At 36.7% G+C, this 24,944-nt stretch overlaps 1 non-coding gene and 1 pseudogene across 1 annotated transcript; one reads left to right on the forward strand and one right to left on the reverse strand.

Annotated features, from left to right (window-relative positions):
- Positions 1 to 23,474, forward strand: part of LOC102913237 (heterogeneous nuclear ribonucleoproteins A2/B1 pseudogene) — a 111,574-nt pseudogene extending 88,100 nt beyond the window's left edge.
- LOC121821442 (small nucleolar RNA SNORA40) lies at positions 7,822 to 7,953 on the reverse strand. The gene has a single exon (XR_006062274.1). It is a non-coding gene; the product is annotated as a small nucleolar RNA SNORA40 (small nucleolar RNA).
- Positions 23,475 to 24,944: the final 1,470 nt, after the last annotated feature.

Here is a 24,944-nt window from a genome sequence, read left to right on the forward strand (position 1 = left end):
AGACTCCATTTCTTCATTATTGTCATATATTCAGCTATTAAAGCAATTTTCCTGAATCAAGTGGTCACCATTGAATTCTTTCTTCAGGTGAGTATAATCTCTTATGGTTACTAACTCTGAAGTATGTCTATCCTATTTAAATGCCCAGTTTTTATTTTGTAAGCATTCTGGTTGATTCATTTTACATTTAAATTATTTATTATGTAATCCTATTCTTCATTACAGATGCTATTATCTTCATATGTTTAATAGGCAAAGACCCTATAGCCTTGTGATGGATTGCTTTAAATAATACAACCTAAAAGCAAATGGGAAGAAAATCTTAAGGAAAGACTGTCTAGATCAGACTGGCCTGTAGGCATGTCTGTGGTGCATTGTCTTAAGCTTAGTCAATTGGTTTAAGAAGACTGGGCCCACTGTACCTGGCAAAATTCCCTTAGCAGGAGTCCTAAAGCATTGAAAAAAAAACTTTGTGTATCAATAAATTTGCCTTTGTATGGCTGTTCAGTGTCCAGTTTGTCAGAGGCTGGATCTTCCTGCTACCACACAGGCCTTAAAATTTCAAAAAAAAAATAAAAATAAATAAATAAAAATAAAAGAATAGAAAAATCAAGCTTACTACAATTATAAATCAAGTGAGCATACACACATTCCTTTCTCTATGCCCTTTATTATGGACAAGGTGTGACTAGCTGTTTAAAGTTCCTGTCTTAACTTCAACATAAAACCTGGAGTTTTAAGCTAAAACAAACTTTTTTCTACCCTAAGTTACTTTTGCCAGTATATTTATCATAGCAATGGAAATGAAACTAGACCAAGCCTCCTGAAGATATTTTCATTATTTCTCTCCTCAGTGTATTAATTGTGTTGCTCTCTGTGCAGGCATATCTGTCAAATAGAAAAGTATTTTTATTCATGATTATATCTTTATTGTGAACTTCCTCTTCACCTTGCTGGTAATTCTTTGGAGTCTTCCATCGCCTGGAGTATGAAGTGTTTAATATAAAGCAATTTGAAGTTTGTTTGCTGCTCAAGCTGAAAGAGGTTTAATAAGCCAAGATCAGAATTCATTTAATTTTGGGGTTTGGGATTTCATGCATAATAAGTTCATTCTAAACCTGAACTTCTAGTCTTTGTAAAGAAAGGCTTGGGGTTTCAGTTCTTCATTGGCAACATTTTAAAGATTTATTTGTTTTTATTGTATGTGTGCAAGTGTTTTGTCTGCCTGTATATATGTGTACCACTTAGGTGACTGGTGCCCACAAAGTCCAGAAGAGGATATGGGATGATACCCTGGAGCTGGTGTTATATGTGGTTGTGAGACACCCAATATGGATGCTGGGAACAGAGCCCCCTTCCTCTGCAAGAGCAGCAAGTATGTTTTATCACTGAGTCTACTCTCCAGCCTCATCACTGGTAATGTTTTATTAGGCAAAGCTTTCAAATGCTTATGGGTTTGTTATGAGTGCTTTATGTTTCAGTGGATATGCTTCTGTCTTAGCATAATGGACTAGCCTTTTGGAGTAGTTGAGAATCTCCCTGGATCATAGCTTCCCATCACTAGGTAGGTCTTTTGGGTCTCTTGTAGTTGAAAGTTTTCCTCTGATTCCTCCTGGCCCCGTGGTCCCACAGCTGCTTAGAAAATAATCATTCAGAAGCTTATATTAATTATAACTGCTTGGCCAATAGCTCAGGCTTACTACTGACTAGCTCTTACCCTTAAATTAACCTATAATTCTCATCTATGTTTAGCCACGTGGCTTGGTACCTTTCCTTAGTTCTGTCTTGTCATTTTGTTTCCTCTGTGTCTGGCTGGCGACTCCTGACTCTGCCCTTCCTCTTCCCAGCATTCTCCTAGTCTGCTCACGCTGCCTATACTTCCTGCCTGGCTCCTGGCCAATCAGTGTTTCATTAAATCAGTATAATAGAGCATTATCCCACAGCAGTCTCTTGTACTTTCCCTGAACCAAGCCTAACCTGAGATGCCCTGGGCCTGAGCAGTGTGAGAGGCTGTGGTTGTTTAGCCTTTACTGTTTCCTTGGGTTGCAGGGTTAGTTTCTGTGTGGACCTCTCAACTTTAGCAGTGCTATCAGTTTGCCCATCTTAATGTATCCAGTGTTACACAAAGAAGGGGAGGAGCAGCCATGGCTTTGTGTGTTCCATGCACTGTGATCATGAGGCTTCATCAGTGTACAGACATTGCTTTCATTTAACAAGACTTTTTTCTTAGGAAATAAGCATGGCAATGTAGAAAGTCCAATGCCTAAGGACTAAGCAATCTTGGCTTAAATCTACACTTAAATGTTTGTAACCGTAGAAAAAGTATTTACCATTTTTGTGTCTGTCTTTATGACAGTATGAAATGTTACTTGTTCAACTAACTACATAATCACTGTAAAGACAAATACTCCCCCCCCCCCAGGAAATCCAGATGTGATTTATGTACCTATAATCCTAGTACTTGGGAGGGTAAACTAGAAGTATCAAAAGTTCAAGACCAGCCTCAACTAAATGGTGAACTAGAGGCTATCCTGGGCTACATTAAACCTTGTCTCAAGAAAACAATGAAACAAAATTAAATAAATTGTTTTTGTAATTGGACTACAGAAAGGACACTAAATTTTAATTTTTAAAATTATATTTATTTTTTTCATTTTATGTGTATGAGTGCTTTTCCTACATACATATATTCATACCACATGTATTCCTGGTGCCTATGGAGGTTAGAATTTAGTATAAGGCATACGATCCCTGGCAACTGGAGTTACAGTTGTGAAACATCCTGTGGTTGTGAAACATCATGTGACAGGTGTGGAGTGAACCTGCCTCTCTGCAGAAACATTACATGTTTTTAACTACTGAGACATCTCTCATGGTGCCAGATTATTTTTAATTTTATCTGTGTATGTTCTGTGGGGGTAGGGGTGTGAATGTGTGAGTATGTGTGTGTGTGTGTGTATATATATATATATATATATATACACATGTGGAAGTCAGGACAATGTTATCGAGTATTTTCTCTTCTTCCCCCTTTACTTGAGTTCCAGGGATTGAACTCAGGTCACCAGGCCTGTGAGGGAAGCACCTTTACCCACTGAGCCATCTCACCTATCCAAGGCCATTGATATTTGTGTGTTAACTTTACATCTACCTACTTTGATGAAGGTATTGATCAATTCTAGTAATTTTTAGTGAAGTTCTTAGTATTTCCTGTATATAGACCCAGGATTCTCCTCCATGATAAAAAGGAAAAGATTATGCTAGGAATGTATCTAGGAGGTATGTGTAGAGTTCATGCAAAGCCCTGGTTTCCATCCATAGCGCTATGGGGTAGGCAGTAAATAGTGCATGATACCCTACATGTAGAACTAGGCACATCCTTTGTGCATCCAATGCAAGAAGTAGGAATGGGGAACAACACCACTGTGTTCACAAGTGTTTACTTCCAGTGAGTCTCAGGTGACTGTGAAAACAAACGGGGCTTGGTCTTAGACTGCCTGTGTTTTCCCAGCAAGCATGAGGCTGTCCTGGTTTGGTTTCCTTTGCTCTGATAATGTGTCCTAGAAAAAAGCAACTTAGGGGAGAAAGGATTTATTTGACAGATTTATAATCCATCACTGTGAGGAAGTTAAGAACCTTGACTTGACAACTCCATTTTGGCATTTTAAGATTTGTCTTTTGCTTGTGTTTGGTGCTATCCCCTAGGCAAGTGCCAAATGATGCTGTTCCGACTCTAGCATTCCTACCTTTACTTTCCCTGTCATTTTCCTATCCTTTACCACCTCCATCTCTTCCCCCTTTCTGCCTGAATCATTAGGGGTTTGTGTAATCTTTCTTTCTTCAAGGCACCAATCACAACAGTAATTTTCCAAGTGAATAGAATCAACCAAAGAAATCATGGGTGATGTTTACTAAGTTTCCTGAAGTTCAGATATTGTGTAAGAGCTCCTATACTTGTGTCATTATGGTAGAGAAATCATATGAATAAACTCATTGATATTATTGAAAATAGGATTTTGTGTCTAGTAGGTGAGAAATGCAATATTTGGGGGAGATAGTTGTGGTAGTTTGAATATTATTGGCTCCCATAATCTCAGGGAGTGGTACTATTAGGGGGTGTGGACTTATTGGACTAAATGTGTCTCTGTGGGAGCTGGCTTTGAGGTTTCCTATGCTCGGGATATGGCTGAGTGTGTCAGACAACTTCCTGTTCCCTGAAACCCAAGATGTAGCCAGAATGATGTCTGCCTGCATACCACCATGCTCCCTGCCATAATGATAATAGACTGAACCTCTGAAACAATAAGCGAGCCACTTTATTGGTGAAATTATTAAGGCCACGCCATATAGCTAAAAGGATATTTATTTAATGGCGTAACTTACAAATTAAGGGATAGGTAGGTCGTGGGGTCAGGGAAGGTGTATCACAGTCCAGCGGTGTTCTCTGGACTCTGCTGGGTCCAGGTCCACCTCCACCATTCAGGGTCCCAGAACAGAGAGAGTGCTGGCCCATTCAGATCTCGGGTCTCCAGGCACCTCCCCTGGCCCCGCCTCATAGGCATGACAGTTGCCAGAGTCTCAAAGGGGGTTGGAACTTCCAGATCAAAGCTGGGATGGCCACTCACTACACCACTCCAATTATATGTCTTTTTTGTAGAGTTGCCATGGTCATGGTGTCTCTTCACAGCAATAAAAACTCTATCTAACTAAGACAACAGTAGACTAAGATACAGAGTATCAATATTAACCTGTTATTTAATCATGTGTTATATATTTGGTCCATGGACTTTATTTTTGTCTTGTTTCCCCATTGGTATTAGTAATTACACCCAGAGCCTTGTGCTTTCTCAGCAAACTCTCCAGCACTAAATCACTACCTCTGCCTTTGCCTTAAGACATAATTTTTGTTTAAGTCATAGTACTTTGAAAGAATGGACTTCACTTAGAATGTCCTGTTCAGTGACAGCCTCAAGATTAGGCAAATAAAAAATTTAAAAGTTTGATTTATAGTGTGTGGCATTACATAAAAGGCTTCTTGCATGCTGCTCAAATTCTCTCCTACCAAGTTGCAACCACAAGGACATCTAAGGATAACTTGAGCATCAAGAAAAATATGGATTAATAACTAATTGTTATTGTGATTGATGCATTGAAAAAAATAAATCTACAAACCCTTATTGATTCAGGCAAAAAGGGGGAAAATTATGGTGGGATAGAGTGTGGAAAGAAGAGGAAAAAGCAAAGTCAATGGGTCAAGGGAAAGTATACTCCCAGTGGTAGGAATACTACAATTAGAGGATCATCATTTGGCACTTGCCTAGACAATAGTGCTGAACATAAACAAAAATAAATCCTAAAATGTCAAAAGAGAATTTTTACCATCCAAACATATTCACTCTTAGCCTTACCAAATTTATTGTAGGGAGAGAGTCCGGCAAGAGTGTAAGCTCTACAGTGGTTGCAGAATCACCCACGAAAGAGTCTGGTCAAAAAAGACTCCAAAAATTGAGTCTAAACATCCCAAAATCAACCAATTCAAACTGGAGCAGTCTACCCAAGAGTAACTTTCCCTCTTCAGGAATGCAGGTGTCAAATGCTCTCTGAGCCACTCTGAAAGAAGAGAAACTTTTGCCTAAATGGAGATTTATGAAACCTCACAGAGGGAGCTGGAGCAATAGCTCAGCTTTATGCTCTCACAGAGGACCGGGTTCCATTCCCAGAGCCCATATCAGGTGACTCACTTCTTCCTGTAACATAAGTTCCAAGGAACTTAGCAACTTTTGCAAGGATTATGCAGGTACCACACTTACATACACTGCTATACAGTGAATATACTACACAAAGAGACACACATAAGATAAATACAAATAAAATCTTTTTAAAAATACATTAAAAGGACAATTAAGACTGATCAGGAGAAGGAAACTCACTCTCATTCCTGGGGTGGCCTGCCCCTGGTGGTGAGGTGAAAACATGGGCTCAGTGTCACCTTGCAGTGATAGATGGTTGGACAGTATTATGGTGAGCAAACATATGGTGGATTATGAGAGAGAGAGAAAAACCGAATGGTTCCTGTCTTGTGGAGAGAGGCAGATCTGAAGAGGTGGAGGCATTGAGGAAGGAGCTAAGGTGGGTAGTTTGCTTGCGATCCCAGGCCATGGTGATGTCTGGGCCCCTGGTGCTGCCTAGGACCATGTCTGGGTCCATTGTCCTGCTACAGCAGTGATCTGTATTCAGAGTGGGATAGCTGGTCCCTTGCGACTGACCTGCTAAATGGTGGCTGGGTGAGGGTAAGATACCCTCCCTATCTTTCCCCTCTCTATCTGTGGTAAGCAGGAGAACTGACCCACCCCCTTACCTAGTCAACCCTGGACCTCGCCTGGGCACAGAGTGTAGCTAACACTGTCTAACTGTGCAAAGGTATGCTGCCCACAAGAAGATGAGCATGGGAGGTTTGGTCTCACCCCTTATCTGCCATAAAGTGGTGTGGATGAGGAAGAGATGCCTTCCCCCACCCCTCACCACCTATGCCAGATGGGAGAGCAGGAGAGCTGTCCCTGCCCCTCACCAGCTGTGGCACTTAGTTCCACCCCATCTATGATCTGCTGGAGCACATGAGGGGCCATCCTGAAGATCCAAAGCAGCAGATCGCCATGACACGGGGCAGTTCTAAGATATCCAAGAGGAGTCCCAATGGGGGCCCAGTATTAATACTGTAGCAAAACCATAGACCTTGAATCAGACCAATGACTTTGCAAGGAATACTTGCAAGTAAAGATATATGGACTAAAGGGTTTACTGTGTGACTCAATGCAACTTCCACAATGAGAATTTTCTTTTTCTTTCTTTCTTTCTTTCTTTCTTTCTTTCTTTCTTTCTTTCTTTCTTTCTTTCTTTCTTTCTTTCTTTCTTTCTTATTTTCTCTTCTCTAAGATTTTGTTCTATTTTATTTTGTGGGGTAGAAGTTACAAGGACAGAGGGTGGATAGGATATGAGGGGACAGGGAGATGAATAGGATTGAGGTACATGATGTGAAAGCTACAAAGAATAAATAAAAGTTAAAAAAGTGAAGTATGAGGAGAAGAACTGAAGAGCTGAAGCAAGGTAGACGTATTAGGATATTTAATCATACATCATAATTTAAAAGGTTTAAGATTAGATTTAGAACTCCCTATTTAAACAAGTTCAATCTAAGTGACCATGTATTAAATGGTTTTGTTTCATTTACAAGCAATTTTTTTACATAAATGAAATTAAGAGAAGTGCTGTATCTAAAGATGATCCTTAAAAACAAGGAAATAGATATTTAGCTACCAAGAGTGACTACCTGAACATTAATATAATATATTCAAACTGATCTTCAATGCTGGATACAGAGCCAACGGAAATAAAACAGACATGTCAAAGAAAAATATACACTAAAAGAAGCATAGCAGGGCTGATTGTGATCCTAAATTAATGAATCAATCATAGAAAACAGTTTTTGCAAATGAGAGAAAATAGAATTTCCAACATTATATATTGTAATGTTAATGTGTAAAGAGACACAAGAACCTGAACACTCCAGTGTCCACCACCAGGTTCATCCACCCCTGTGACATCCGGTATTAAGTTTTATACATGAAGATCTCATGTTGCAATGTCATAACTTAGGAAAGTAAAATCAAGGGAAAGATCCTCACCTAGGAGCCCAGGGGAGCAAGCCACACACACACATGTTCACATTGAGCTGTGGAACCTATTTCAGATGGCAGGCTGCCAGAACTAGAAGATCATATAGTCTGTTTAAGACACAGATTACTGATACATACAGTTGTGTACTCTATTCCTTCTTATAAGTATCAAAACTCATACTGAACAATGAGTCCCGGGTCCCCAAAGAGGGTTTAGTTTTACACCTGTCTTTTGGGTCTTTGTCTCCCAGTTGATCACAAACTTTTCTATAATAGCCATCGGACACTAATACTACATCAAGAGACACCCAGGGGTGCTGTGAGAATTTTTTATCTGGGGAGTTATAAGGCCTATATACACCTTATGAAAAATCCAATGTAAGTTCTACCAACGTTCACTCTGGGGAACCAGTAAATATATGAGCCTTATTTACATCCTTTCGGTGAGTGGATGCTGGCAGGAGTCTCAGTGATTCCAGCACAGCCAGACTGGAAAGAGATGAGGAACACAGCTATAAGAGAACAGTAGAACTGCTAGAGGAAACAGATGCCAATGTGAATAGAAAAAGGCAAGGAACGATAAACAAATACATAATTTAAACAGTAGTTTTCAAATATGGCACAAAATAATGGATATAATTTGCATGGTATAAAAAAAATAAACCCTGCTTCAGATGTACCACAAAACAGATCCTGGTTTGTGTTGAAACCTGAATTAGAATACTGTTAGTCCCCCACCCCCCAAAAAATCTAATATTCTCTCTTTGTTTTTATAGTCATATAGCTAAATAAACAGACAATGATTTCTCTGAGCAACATGAGTCTGTTGTTATAAAAATGTCATCACATTCAAGTAAGACTGATGATAAAGCACACTCTAGACATTCCCTATAATAAGTCTGAGCTCTAAGGAAGAAAATATTAGCAAACTTCCAGGCTACACTGAAAATATTTCAATAAATAAAAGGAAATTGAACTGATCTGAGGGATCTCATTTTAACACTGTAAGAAGTGGTTATAATAACCACTGTCTATAGACAGCAAGAGAGACCATTGATATAAGCACAGTCCTCTGAGATATTATTTCCGTATCAAGATAAAAGAAAAATTTGTGGTTACCAATAAGTATTTTAGAGAATCTGACCCAAATAACTCTACTGAGGAAATTATTCAAGAAAGAACTGATAGATAAGTCTCAAATGGTTCAGAAGAACCAGGATGCTGATGGAAGGCCATGCATTGTCTCAGGTGACCAAGGGAGCCTCTCACAAGAAGAATTACAGAAAAAGGAACAATTTGGTGTGGAAAATGAAACACCTCATGATGCCATATAGTTTTCAATTATGTGTTTGCTTTTATAAAAAAAATCTAGGCATTTTATACATATATATTTTAGAAAAACAAATAATTGCTGAATTAACAAGTGAAAATTAGAATAAATATAAAAGGCAGTGGCAAGAATAGCTACATTAAACTACAAGAAAAAGAAATGATAAATAAAATGTAGAAATAAGAAATAAAATCTAATATGTCAGGAAGCTTCGATAAATATGAACAGACTACATTGTCATGCACATTGGGTTTTTATATAGCCATGAAAAAGGTTGAAATCATGTAAAAAACAAATATTACATGCCACATATAGAATATATACATTTGAGAGTAGGTCAGATACTTACTATTCAGGAAAGAAAAAGATGACTAGTGAGAATAGGAAAAAGGAGGGACAGGATAGGGTAATGGGGAGAGAATATGGTCAAATGCATGAAACACTGTGTGTCATGATTAATTGCTTACATACAGAGAGAGAGAGAGAGAGAGAGAGAGAGAGAGAGAGAGAGAGAGAGAGAGAGAGAGAGAGAGAGAGAGATTGAGAGATTGAGAGATTGAGAGATTGAGAAAAGGGAGCTCCAGGTAGATAGCTCACTGGGTAAAACCACGATGACCTAAGTTCGGTCATTGCAATCTACATACAAGTCCTATGCAGTAGCACATATTTGTAATCTCAGTACAGCAATGGAAAATGGGAGCAGAGGTAGAATTATCTGGAAGCTTCCAGACTAGTAAGTATGAAGTACGCAGCAGGAAAAAAAGCAACAAAGAAAACATTTAACAAGAGAGACACTGCTTTGAAAACAAGTTATAAGGGAAAGGGCCAACTCCTGGATGTTCTCTGATTTTACATAAGCTCAGTGGCATATATATACCAAAAAGTCCCATGCTCATCATACACATGTACATATACCAGAAACATATATACACATAACACTTGAGTACAAATGATAAACAAAAGACACTATCAAGTAGGTCAATGACCAAAATTCATCTATATGTTCTTTATAAGAAATATGGGCAAGAATAATGTTAAAGAAAAGTTAAAAACCAAAGATCATCTGAACAGAAAGAAAGGCTAACAAAGTGAATATGAAAAATATAATTTAGCATTCAAAGCACAGACAATAAAAAATATAATATGATTTAACATTAGCAGCCAACCTGTAAGTCAGTAGAAAAGAGTGAAAACCCAGAAGCAATTTCTCATATGCATGGTAAATTTACTTTCATTAAAAATTTCAAGGTAATGCAATCAGAAATATAATAGTATTTTTAAGACACTGTATCAGAAGAACTTGATCTAACCAAGTTATTTCCAAATCTAGTATATAATTAACAAAAATATATTTCAGAGACAAACCAATAATTAAATGTCAAAGACTGATACAAGAAAACCTCAACAAATTATTGTTTTTTTGAGTTATTTATTTTCTGTGTTTGTGCATGTGTGTGCCATTGTACACAGGTGTAGGTGAGAGGATCTCCCATGGGAGATGGTTTTCTCCTCCACCTATGGATCACAGAGAGAAAACACAGGACAGCATGCTTGGCCCCACTGCCTTTCTTGCTGCACCGTATCAACGACTCTGAGTAAATTACTTCTGAACTTGTCTCATAATCTGTTTATTTATTAGGGGGTGGTTATCATTTTATAGCATGATCAGGAAAGAAATAGGGCCTAGGGCTTAGTGGTGGAGCATTCGCACGGCAAGTACAAAGCCCCATGTTGTATCCCAGAGCTACAAAACAGCCACAACAACAAAAGAAACCACAACCAGCCTACATATCGGGCATATGTTCATATGAAGCAAGAGCCAATGGAAAAGCATTCAAAGCCAAAACTGTAACAACCCAAACAAGGAATATAAAGTGATATTAAATTGTAATTGGATATACAAATAAAAATCATACATATTAATTGGTATAAATAAGCAAAAGAGAGAAGAGACAAAATTCTCATGTGTAAGAATTCCAAATTTTTGATATAGACACTCTCATCCTAAAGAGATAATGCACAAATGGCCACTGCTTGAAAATGGTGTACGCATAACAGTTTCCATTTCCATATTCCAGTATGGAAAAGCAGGTGATATATGTGGACTGCTCAGTTATTTTGTCAAGGTGACACAAGCTGGAATCATGTGGGAAGAAAGAACTTCAAGTAAGAATACGCCTCCATCAAATTTCCTACATGCATAACTGTGCAGCATTTTCTTGATTAATGATAGGTATGGAAGGGCCCACTGACAGTGACACCACCCCTGAGTGGGGTGTTCTGGGTAATATAAGAAAACAGCTGATCCAGCTGTGGAGAGCAAGCTAATAAGAAGTATTCCCCCTTGTAAAGTCAAATACATTTGAGTTTTCTTTGTATTGCTGTGATAAAGGTCATGACCAAAAACAATTTGAGGAGACAAAGACTTATTTAATCTTAAGGCTTGTATTCCATCAAGAAATGAAGTCAAGGCAGGAACCAGAAGGAAAAGAGGGAATGGATATTTATGCTAACAGCAAATGATTACAGAGAAAATATAGATAAAAACATATATTTGATGTAATAGGTTAATTCATTAGCTAGCACACAATATATAAACCATAAAATAGATAAATAATACAATTTATTTCAAATTAAGATTTTTTTCAAATGGTGATCATGAACAATAATGAAAGTTTAGCAGGACAGATGCAGAAGTTTTTTTTTCAAATCGTGGACAGATGGGAACTGGAGTCCAGTAGAGCTCACGGCACTTACATGAGTGTCCAGGGCTAATGCACAAGCTAACATTGGTCTCTCCAGTTGCATCCATTTTTCCTTATTCTTCTTTAGGACTAAATTATTTCCCATTCTATATATGTACCTGTTCTTTGTCCAGCAAGTGTCTCAGTGATAAGATGACTTAGAATCCTTCTGTTACAGATCCAGGAGGGATAGAGCTAAATCCACTAATTCTCACAACCTATGAATCCCAAAGTTAATTCTGTAGTTTTCTTCTTTTGCTTGCCTTTTATGTTCATAATTTTTGAAAAATGAAAATGCTTTTCAACATTTAGACAGAAAGACGTTCACAATTGTACTTCACTTCTATGGGTTTAATTGAACCATATATTAGCTCGATTGCATGATTGCATGTCACATGATTTAAAATAACCATGTGCCATTGACCTTGAGAAGACATAACCCTGTCTGATCATTTCCCTCTAGAAAGCAGAAATAATCACCTGAACAAATTTGTTTTCTATATCAGTGTCTGGAGAGACTTTGACAAAGGAAAAATTGACAATTTGATTTTCCTTTTGTCAGGTGTGTGATTGTTCATACTTGTATCTGTGTGATATATGTGTCTCTGTGTGGTTTTTATGTCTCCCTCTAAGTATCTGGGGGTGTGCACACACCAATGTGCTGTTTGTGGTGTATGTGTCTGTGTGATGAGTGTCTACATGTATACTTATGTATGGTGTGTGTTTTTGTGTATGTGCCCCTGTGTATATTACCATATGCATGTAATACATACCTATATTTATGTGCCTGTGTCTGTGCCATAGTATGTAATACATATGTCCATATGTGTCCCTCTGTGTAGTATGTCTTTGTGTGGTTTGTGCATGTGTCTATATATGTGAGTCTCTGTGTGAACATGTGTGGTGTATGTGTGTACCCCTGTGTGTGGTGTGTAGCATATGTGCCTTGGTGTATGCGCCTGTGTGTGACTGTATGTGTACACTTGTGTGGTATGTCTTTGTGTGGTGTGTGAGTTTCTGCATGAATGTATGTGGTGTGTCTGTATGTACCCCTGTTTGTGGCATGTAGTGTATGTGCCTGTGTGTGTATGTGCCCATGTATGTCTGTATGTGCATACCTGTGTGTTTGGTGTATATGGTGTCTGTGCCTTTTCAATATAAACTGAGTGAATTTTGTGTATAGTTTTTATTCTGGGCTCTCTGTATTTCCAGTCAGTCAAATGCAGTCCATTTTAAGCCAAGATTCAAAACCACAATTAGAAATGGCACAAATGTAAGGACCAAGAACACCAAGAGTTCTACCAAGAAACTAGACAATGAGAAAAAAAAGAGACACATTCTGGGCAAGCATCGGCTCCAGCAAAGCAGTGGGCCCTGCTCTAGGCTGGCAGAGCTATATGGTAATGCAGGGCTGTGAAACTAGGCGGCACATGTCTTCATCACAAGACCATCAGGAATACTTGTGTGACAAAGAGTCATGCAGAAGGAGAGGGAACTATCCAAAGTAAACAGTAACAGAGGGAAGACTGAAATGTCCTGCACTTATATCATTAAGCTGATAGAGTCCTCTTCAGAAATTCCCATTCTCCTTCTTTATCTTGCAGGATGCTCCTAGATTCTCCTCTAAAACTTTTAGTGTTTCAGGTTTCAAATTGAGGTCCTTGATCAACTTATATCTCATTTTTTCAGGATGCTACATATGGGTCTAATTTCATTCAGCTGTATATTGACTGTCTTTTTTTCAATGTATGCAAATATTTTGCCTCCTTTTCAAATATCATGTAAGTGTAGTTATTAGTGTTCATAGTGGGGTCTTCTGTTTTATTCCACTGGCCTACATGACTTTTTTTGTGCCAATACCACATTAATTTTATTACTGCAGTTCTATAATAATATATTTTAAATGTATATAGTTCTGTAATGTGTCTGGAATAGCAATTCTTCCAGCATTCCTTTTTCTTAGAATTTCTTTGGATATCTGGTTCCTTTTCTGGTTCCATATGAATTTTAGGATTTGTTTTTCTATTTCTGTGAAGAATGGTGTGAGTATGTTAATTGAGATTGCACTATGTAATTGCTTTTGGTGGGATGGTCAATTTCATATTAATTCTACCAATCCATGAACACAAGATATGGTACACTTTCTAATATCTTTCTCAATCCCTTTATTCAGTGGTTTGAAGTTTTCATTGTATAGGTCTTTCATTTCTTTGGTTAGTTCATTCCAAGACATTACCTTTGATGCTATTGTTAATGGGAGTTTGTCCATGGTCTCTTTCTCAGTGTGTTTATGGTTGGTGTAGAGAAAGGCTGTTGATTTTTCTGAGTTTTTTTTTTTAATTTTCCCACTTTGCCAAATTATTCATTGTTTTTAAAACTTTTCTTGTAGAATTTTGGGGATCTCTTATGTACAACATTATATAATCTGAAAATGGGGATAATATGACTTCTTTTGCTATTTGTAGCTCCTTAATTTTCTTCTCTTGCATTATTGCCCCAGCTAGTGATTTGAGCACGATATTTAAAAAGAATGAGTATAGTGTCTAGCCTTGTCTTGTTCCTGCTTTTAATATTTAAAGTTTTTCTACATTTTGAATAAGATTGGCTGTGGATTTGTCACAGAGAGCCTTTATTATGTTGAGATATGTTCCTGCCAATCTCATCCTCTCTAAGACTTTTATCATGAAAGCATGTTGGACTTTGTCAAAGGCTTTTTTTATGTCTTACCAAGATGGACATGTAACTTTTGTTTTTTAAGTCAATTTATATGGTTTACTATATTTATTGACTTACGTATATTGAACCAACACTGCATTTCTAGGTTAAGCCACTTGATGTGGTGGATGCTCTTTGTGATATGTACTTATATTTGTTTTCCTAGCACTTTGGTGAGAATTTTTGCATCTATGTTTATCAGGGATATTGTTCTGTAGTGCTGGGTTTTGTTTTTGTTGCTGTTTTCACATAGTAGAGTGACACTGGCATCAGAGGACAAGTTTGGTAATATTCCTCCTGTTTCTATTTCTTTTTTTGAAGAGTTTAAGATATATTGGTTGTAGTTTTTCTTTGAAACTATAGTAGAATTTTGTTGTGAAACCATCCAGGCCTGTTTTGGTTTTGGATTTTTTTTTTTTTTTTTTTTTTTTTTAGTTTGGAGACTTATTATTATTGTTTCAATCTCCTCACTTGCTATGAGTCTGTTTATGTTGTTGGTCACTTCTTGATTTAACTTTAGTAGGTCAGATGAATCAAGAAACTCAACCATTTCTTTTAGAGTTTTATAACTCAATGTAGTACAGGTTTTAAAAATATTCCCTCATAACGTTCTGTGTTTCATTGGTGTCTGTTATAATGTTTTCATGATCATTTCTGGTTCTGCTAATTTGGGTCATCTTCTTTTGTTTCATTGAGCTAATGATCGGTTGGTCTTATTTATGTTCTTAAAGAATAAATCTTAGGTTCATTGATTCTTTGCTTTATTGTTTTGTTCATTTTTTGGTTTCTATTTTTTTTCTGCTTAGAATTTGTTATCTCTTTCTTTCTTTTTTTTTTTTTGATGTCTCAGACAGATCATCATTCTATATTCTTTTTTTCTCTTTTTTTTATTATTATTATTTTACAACACCATTCAGTTCAACATAATAGCCACAGATTCCCCTGTTCTCCCCCTCTCGCCCACCCCTCCCCCCAGCCCACCCCCCATTCCCACCTCCTCCAGATCAAGGTCTCCCCCGAGGACCGGGGTTGACCTGGTAGACTCAGTCCAGGCAGGTCCATTCCCCCCTCCCAGACCGAGCCAAGTGTCCCTGCATAAGTCCCAGGATTCAAACAGCCAACTCATGCAACGAGCCCAGGACCTGGCACCAATGCACAGCTGCCTCCCAAACAGATCAAGCCAAATGACTGTCTCACCCGTTCAGGGGGCCTGATCCAGTTGGGGGCCCCTCAGCCTTTGGTTCATAGATCTTGTGCTTCCATTCATTTGGTTATTTGTCCCGGTGCTTTATCCAACCTTGGCTTCAATAATTCTCGCTCATATAAACCCTCTTCTTTCTCACTAATTAGACTCCCAGTGCTCCACCAGGGGCCCAGCCGTGGATGTCTGCATTCAGATTCCTCAGTCCTTGGATGGGGTTTATGGCACCACTATCTGGGTGTCTGGCCTTCCCATCACCAGAGTAGGTCAGTTCCTGCCGTCTCGCGACCATTGCCAGCAGTCTTTTGCGGGGGTATCTTTGTGGATCTCCGTGGGTAGGTTTGGATTTAACTTGTTTTTTTTTTTTTTTTTTTTTCAGATTTTTTAGTTAATTCACTAAATCCTTTATTTGTGCTCCTTCTAAATGTTTTAAATGTAGGCACTTAATTCTATAAACTTCTCTCTTAGCTTTTAATGTGTCCTAGAGTTTTATTGTGATGTTTTTATTTTCACTTGACTCCAGGAAAATTTTTCTATATTGACTTCTTCATTGACCCAATAATGAGTTGTTGAATCTCCACGCATCTATATACTTAGTAGATTTTAGTTTGGTCTTTTTCTTTTTCTTTCCTTCCTCTTCCTCCTCCTCCTCCTCTCCCCTTCCCTCTCCCTACACTCCCCCTCCTTCTCCTCCTCTTCTTCTTCTCCTTCTTCTTCTTGTTTAAAGTCTTATCACATGATGGTCATATAGGATACATGGGATTATTTCATTTTTCCCCCTGTGTTTGTTAAAGTATGCTTTGTGTGCCAGGGTAAAGTTTGCTTAGAAAAGGTTCCACATGCTTCTTTCTGAAATACATATTCTATATTGTTGGGGTAGAATAGTCTGTAGATATCTATTATGTCCATTTAATCCATGATTTCACTTAACCCTAGTAATTTTCTGCTTAATTTTTCCCAGATGCTCTATCTAGTGTAGAAAGTATGGTACTGAAATCAACTGCTGTTTTTGGATTTGTGTTAAACTGAGCCTTTAATTTCACTAGTGTGCTTTTATGAAATTGAGTGCCCCCAAATTTGGTGTATTTATATTTAGTGATATTGTATTTTCCTGATTAATTAATAATTTGATTAGAATTAAGTGATCTTCTTTGTATCTTGTAATTATTTTTACTTTGATGTTTGTTTAGTCAGATACTATAATTGTTGTATTTTCTTGCTTCTTGTTCTAATTTGCTTTGAATAATTTTTCATCCTTTCACTTTAATGTTGTGTGTATCTTTAAAAATAAAATGAGTTTCTTATAGGCAACAGATAGACAGATTTTGTTTTGTTTTTTAACCCATTAAGCTAGCCTGTGTTTTTTAATTTGAGAACTGAGGTCATTAATATTTAGAGTTATTATTAAAAGGTGTGTGTATATGACAGTCATTTTGATTTTTCATTTTTCTGGTTTGTGTTCTTGGTTGTGTTTTGTTTTTCATTAAATTATAGCTTAATTTATTTTCTTTCTAGGATCTTTTGGCTCTGCTGTTCTTCTCTTCAGTTTGTAGTACTTCTTCCAGTATTCTGTTTGGCACTATTTTTGCTGGATATTATTTTTTGGCTCTTTGAAGGTTTGAAAGTATGTCTCATGGAAGCTTTCCTTTCTTTTTAAATTGTGGCAGATAGTTTTCCTGTGCTCAGTTGTCTAAGTTGACAGTCATGCTCTTGTAGAACTCGTATATTGCTCCAGATCTTCTGGCTTTCAAAATTCTCAAAGAGAAATCACATGTTATTCTGGTGGGTTTTAGTTTATCTATGTCCTATGAATTTTCTCTTGCAGGATTTAATATTTTTTCCTTTTTTCTTTTCTGTATATTCAGTGTTTTGACTATGACATTCCATGATGTTTCTCTTTTGTGTTTTGACTAGATGAGGCTCTGTGTTCTTCTTATATCTGTATAGGTATGTTTTTCCTTTGTTTCGAGGAGTTTTCTTCTATGATATTGTTAAAAAGTTGATCTATGCAATTAATTTGGGATTCTTCTCCCTCTTTCATGTCCACAACTTGAAGATTTTATCCTCCGATTATGTCACATATTTCTTGTATTTTTGTATCCTGTGCATTAAATTAAAAGCAATTTGTTTGTTTTGTTTAGATCCTCTACTTTATCTTTGAGCCATGAAATTCTATCTTCTTGATTCATTCGGCTTGCCTTCCACTGAGTTTTCTGATGGGAATGTTGAGGTTTTCACAATTCCATCTTCTGTTCAACTTGTGCATTTTTTTTTTTTTATGTCTTTACTGAGTTCAGTTTTCAAATTCCAAATTATCCTATTATTTTATGGAGGTATATATTTGTACTTTCTTGGACAACACTCAAGTGCTTATTGTTATTCTCTTAGAGGTTAATTAAGTATTTCTTTTGTCTTCTTAAATTATTTAAATTATTTGATAATGTTTTTGACTATTCTTTTAAATTTCCTGTACTGGGTGGGGTCCCTCTGAGTAGTTCTCTTTAGAGAATGCATCTATATGACTTGTGGGATTGGAGGGAGACATGCTGCTTTGCCATTCATGTTGTTTTTGTTAATGCAACCTGACCTAAGCATGCAGGGCTCTTTTTTTTTTTTTTTTTGTATGTCTGATGTAACAATCTACCTTTCCATAGATTGGGCCAGTACAGGAGCTACATTGTAAGCACCCACACTTACTTACCATACCAGAGTTACCTGATATGGCTGCTAGGAATGAAATCAGGCCAGGTTAGAGGGGTCACAACAAAACTGAGGCTGTGGCAATTTTATTAATAGCAATCAAACTTTTATAACTTTATCAGAAACAGAATATAATGGCGATTGCCAGGATCAATACAGTTGTAGTTGCTAGGAAACAGTGAAGTTTGCAAGTCATACAGGGTACCCAAGGTTAATGTCTCAGATAATTCTCCTGTCAAGCCTTCATGGTTTTGTAACTATTATGGGAACATACAGAGAAATACAAAGTAGTCTAAACATTTCACTTCAAGTCTGTCAGGAACTGGAAGGCACATTGTGTCCCAGAAGCCTTGTACTCCATCCTGAAAAACCTATGATGCATACCTCTCAAGGCAGCTAGGCCAAGCCAACCCCATGGTTCCCTGCAATACATGACCTCACCTAGGCCAAGAGAAGCTTGAGGATGAGCTCTTTACTTGGCTAGAAAAATGGGGCTTACAAATAAAGTGGGTTCATAGCTACTAGTTTGAAACTAGGACTGTGGGTTTATAGATGGCACAGGGTTGGGATAAAAGCAAAGAAATGCAAGAAGAGACTTACTCAGGAAAGGTGGCTCATACACAAAGAGGCTTCACATGCTTAGGGTATAGAATGACTAGGTTTGTAGGTTTTCAGATCCATCACACAAATTTTAATGCATTGTGTTTTCATATCAATCATCTAAAAGTACTATATAATTTCATTTGTAGTTCTTTTTTAACCCATAAGGGCTTCAAAGTAAATCAATTAATTCTTAAATATTTTAATGATTTCTGGGTACTACTATATGAATTATTTCTATTTAGTTTGTTTAGATCCTTTTAAGTTCATTAAGATTTTTTTAAAACTTAAGTGTACAGTATATTATGATGAATATACAAGCACATGTGCAAGGAATTATTATTATTATTATTGGGCAATGTGTTTTATAAATGATGACTGGATAACATTTGTTAACAGGTATTTAATGATTCCTAATTTTCTTTTTATATCCAGAATGTTGAAATTTCCAATTATTTTTGAAAATTTTTCATCATCTCATACCAGTAGTATTTTCTGCTCCAAGAATTTTGAAATTCTGTTTAAAACATATATTGACTATTTCTGTGTCATTTGGGAGAATACATTGTTTTATCAATGTGATGGCTAGCTTTAGTTGACAACCTGATACAATCTAGAATTCGCTAGGAAGGATGTATTTCTGAGGAACTTTCTGGCGTGGGTTTACCTGTATGCACGGCTATAAGCAATATTCATCATATAGTTAATTGAGGTTGAAAGACCCACCCTGAATGGCTGAATGCTGGGAACATCATTTCACAGCCTGGACTCTGGACTTAATGAGAAGGAGAAGGTGAGCTAAGCATAACGTACAGACACACTGATTTACTATTCTCCACTTTTGACTGTGGCTGTCATGTGGCCAGGTCTCCCAAGGTCCTGCTATAGTGAGTTTCCTGAAGTGACGAGCTGTAATCTGAATTGTTAACTAAAATAAATCCTTTCTCCTCTAAGTCAACTTTGACAGCGTATTTTATCACAGGAAAGGGAAACAAAATTTAAAAATATCATTGATTAACTCCTCTGTCTATTCCTCATAACAGCTATTGATCTGGAATATGCTCTGTCTAATGTCAATGTAATCATACTACCATTCTTTAATTATAATTGTCATCATATCTTATCTGTCTGTTTTATGTATGCTTTACATTCTTAAAGCTTTCATTCAGGGTTGATTTTTCAGTTACAATATGAATCTTTATTTTAATTCCAGGGATTCAAATTCTGTTCAGTACAATGGTTGGTCTATTTTCTACAATACTATGTTATGTGTTCTTAGTAACTCAGCCCTCGTTTATTTCTTTTTGGCATCTATTTTATTTTAAATTAAATATATATTTAATTTATTTATATTTTATATTAAATAAATATATTTAGTACTGTTCACCGTATCCTTTTAAACATTAATCAATTGGATTTTCTTTTATTTATATGTAATCCAAAGGTTATAAAATTTGAAAAAATGTCAGTCATCTACTCATCAAATCCATTTATTCTGTGTGTGTTTATGTACATATTGTGCTATGGGGACCACATGAGGACAACCTGTAGGACTCAAGTCTTCCTTCCACTATGTGATATCCATGACTAAGATGTGTAGAGCTGGTGACATTCACACTCAGTACTCATGCCAGCTACTTAGAACCCCTTTCAAGTCTTTCAATAGATTTATTCTCTTTCTTTCTAAGAATTCAGTTAAAGTCATGGAACATTTATTTTTTGTTTTTCTAAGGCAAGCTAAAACTCTGTAGCTAAGTCTAGTTTAAGGCTTATGACAGTCCTGCCTCAGTGTCCTCAGAAAATACATTTATACAATATATACATAGTATATATAATTAATATATTAAACAATTTATACATAAATATATTTACTAAGATTTAAGCATGTCATATTCATATATAAAACACAATATGTCACATATAATGACATATTTATATATGACATAAGTATTCATGTATATACATTTCTGTAATTGAATAAATTTTAATGTTTCTAATCCAATCATTTGGTTCCAATCAATCTTCCATCATGGTGAGTATATCAAATAACTCATATATATCAATTTATGTATATTTAACTTGAAGCTAATCAATTCTATCTAATGACCTCAGGTGTCTGCATGCCAAATGACCACACACACACACACACACACACACACATATACACACACATCATATGATATATATACATATATACATATGTATATATATATATATTTCAAAATGCATATGTGGTGTATAATATATATGATATATGTCTATATCTGTATCTATATATAGCTTTTGAAAGAGACCCTTTCCTTGGAGGTACCTGTAAATCTCCTCCCTGGGGTTCTCATTGTTATTTTACAAATCATAGGACCTTGACACTTGAGCAAAATCATTTAGAAGGATTGCCAAAAGTACAAATTCTTCATTATGTTTAAGTATTCTTACGAACAGAATAATATGACTAGGCTGGTAAGGTGACTCAGAGGGGAAAGCTGCCTTCTGGCAAACATGGTCAAAGGAGAGAATAAATTCTGGCAAGCTGTCTTCTGACCCCCACATACATGGGTGTCATCTTCATGAATACATAAGTAAATGTAGTAAAAATTTAACAACATATAACGATAATGCAGGTGAGGCTGCCAGCTTCAAAGCCACATATGGCTCAAATGTGTAATTTTTGTGGACTTAGAATTGTTTATTCTGCCAACTTGTTTTCTCATGTACCATTTTCCTATGTTTCTTGTCAGTTCTTGACTGTAATTTTTAGTTTATTTTTAATGATTTTCCCTGTTTTCATAGATTTTTCATTTTAGCCATCCAATCTCAATCATAGAATTCTCATTTCATTTCAGAGCTGACATTAGTTTTCCTATGTTGCTTTCTGCTATAAAAACTTTATAGGTAGGCACAGGTTGGGGGAGCAAGCCCTGGAAGTCTCTTAAGCATAAATGTTTTCAGCCAGCAGTCTTTTATTTTCTCTAGAATTATGTTTAAACCTCATAAAAATCCCATTTCAGATGGGCAAATTGTCAACATGGATAAGTGAAATAAAGAGAAATATCCAATGTTATACAGCTAGGATTTATCAGAACAGTATTTGTATTTTGGGATTACCTGTGTCCAATGTACAGATTTTTAAACTTCCCAACATGATTGGCTTGTGGATACTCACATGTACTATGTATGGCTTTATATGCAATAGCTAAGTTGTTGTACAACGTCAAAGGATTTAATATGATCTGGCTGCTAAAAAAGGCATTCCTATGATCTTGACAGCAGTAGGAATTGAAATATAACCCAGTCATTAAAATATCTCCACATAGAAAAATAATGTGTAAGTAGCAGCAGCGCCGGGTCTTGTGTGTAACAGGTGTTCCCAGCGGTGGAGTTTCTCTAGCCGTGTCTGCATTCACCACGGTGTCAGGACATGTCCTGTGCATATGCATCTGTGGAGATTTTTCTTCTCTCGTTGGAGGTGGTAAACGGTTCTACAGCAAAAGAGTCTGTAATGGGGGAAACCTTTAGAAACTGTTTCTTTGGAGAGGAAAAAATGAGAGAAGGAACAGTTCTGTAAACTCTTTATTGGTGGCTTAAGATTTAAACCACAGAAATGAGTTTGAGAAATTACTACTAGCAATGATGAAACCTCTCAGACTATGTGGTTATGAGGGATCCAGCAAGCAAGAGATGAGGAGGATTTGGTTTTGTAACTTTCTCATCCATGACTGAGGTTGATGCTGACATGCTGCAAGGCCTCATTCTTTTGATGGGAGGGTAGTTGAGCCAAAACGTGCCATAGCAAGAGAGGAGTCAGGAGAAAGGAGGCCATATGACAGTGAAGAAACTATTTGTTGTTGGAATTAAAGAAGATGCTGAGGAATACCACCTTAGAGATTACTTGGAGGAATACAGAAAAACTGATACTATTTAAATAATTATTGATAGAGAGTCTGAGGGAGGGAGAGGCTTTGGCTTTGTTATGCTTGATGACCATGATCTCGTGGATAAAATTGTGTTGCAAAAGTATCACACCCTCAATGGTCACAATGCAGAAGTTAGAAAGGCCTTGTCTAGACAAGGAATGTGGGAGGTCAAAAGTTCTAGCAGTGGAAGAGGAAGGACTGTGGATTCTCATGGTGGTGGTGGCAATTTGGGACCAGGACAAAGAAGCAACTTTAGCATGGGGATCTGATGAATAAGGAAGTGGATGTGGATTTGGGGATGGTTATAATGGATATGGAGGAGGATCTAGAGATGGCAATTTTAGAGGTAGACCTGGTTATGGAGGAGGAGGATATGGTGGTAGAGAACATGGATATGGCACCCAGGGTAAGGGCTAGGGAGTTGGTTATGACAAATATGGAGGAGGAAATTATGGAAGTGAAAATGACAATGATTTTGGAAATTATAACCAGCAACCTTCTAACTATGGTTGAATGAAGAGTGGAAACTTTAGTGTTAACAGGAACATGGAAGCACCATATGGTAGAGGAAGCTATGATCCTGGAGGAAGTAGATGAAGTGGGGATTATGTGGAAGTAGATGGTACTGAGCTTCTTCCTACTTTCCATGGGCTTCACTGGGAGAGGGTAAGAGCCCAGAGGTAACAGAAGAATTTCAAGCTACAGGATATCTTAGTAATAATGTTAAGGAAGCTCTTACTCAGTCATGCACAAATAAGCAGTGATGCAGTAGAAGACAGCACAGCAGATAGACAGCCGTTCTGTGAATAGATTATTTAATAGCACTACCATACTATGGAGGAAGGATTGTAAAAAAGTGCCTCCTTCAAGACAGTGTCTTACCTATTAGTTGATGTTTCTTTCTAGTGGTCTTTGTAGGAATATAGAAGCATTCCTTCTTTTATAATGTATAAATTGTAAGTTTCAGGTGATATATGAAATCTTTTTAAAGATTTTTCTCAAAAAGTTTTGAAAAGCTATTTGTCAAGATCAGAGTGTGATAAGATATAAGGTTTTTCTGTTAAGAAATTTAAGTGCATGAATAAAGTTACAAAGTTGTTATAAATTTATGATGTAACAAAATAATTCTAAAGGAAAAAGATGATGTGCACATTAGAAATTAGATGTATTTTAATAGGCCCTCCAGTCATTGATCTTAACATTTCTTAACAGTTTTAACTAAAATATTTCAAGACTGGTGAGGGTAGTGTTGATGTTGATTAAAAAATAAGTCTCTGTTCTAGAAAGAAGCTGAAACAAGACTGATGCTAACATAAGGCAGCGCCACGAGGCCTCTGCTTTGACAGTCAAAATGAGTAGTGGACAGTAATACAAACTGTGTTCTTATATAGTTGAATTGTAATGAATTCAAATTTAAGCATACATAAAAAAATGAAGGTGTACTTGCCCTACCCATATACAGCTATTTCACAGAAGTTGAGAGGATATAATGCACTAGACCTTCTGGATATATTCTCTTTACATTCTCATTATATATTCTTTCCTACATATTCACCTGCATCACTCCTTCCCATCCTTCCAGGATGTCCACTTTTGTAAGATCCCCAGGGTTTTTACTCCTTGAGTCTATAGTGCTAACTCAATCTGGTCTTTATTTATTTAGCATTAGGTCACATTTTGCCAGGCATTGTCTATTCTGCTTGGTATTATTAGGTAGAACTGTCTGTGAGATTTTCAGCAGTTAAAAAAAAAATTCCTAATGATTTGACTAAAAAAATCGTACCTAATTTTTATGCCCAGTTGCTTAAAACGCACTAATAGGAGATAAGTAATTTCACAGGTTTTGATTTACAAATAATTGTACATATATCTCATCAACTATGATGGCAAATTTCACACAGCCACACAAAGGAGAGCTATCCATCTTTCTATAAATTTAAGGTACTCTTCAGCTAGTACTGATGAAAAGAGAAACACAACGTTAAAAAAATGGGCTGAAACTAATGTTGTACTTCATAGTGTTACTTCTTACCAAGTTTTCTTTTATTCTGCTTACTATAAAGTAGC

This window comes from Peromyscus maniculatus, chromosome 11, assembly GCF_049852395.1.
Source record: "Peromyscus maniculatus bairdii isolate BWxNUB_F1_BW_parent chromosome 11, HU_Pman_BW_mat_3.1, whole genome shotgun sequence".
Taxonomy (NCBI): Eukaryota; Metazoa; Chordata; class Mammalia; order Rodentia; family Cricetidae; genus Peromyscus; species Peromyscus maniculatus.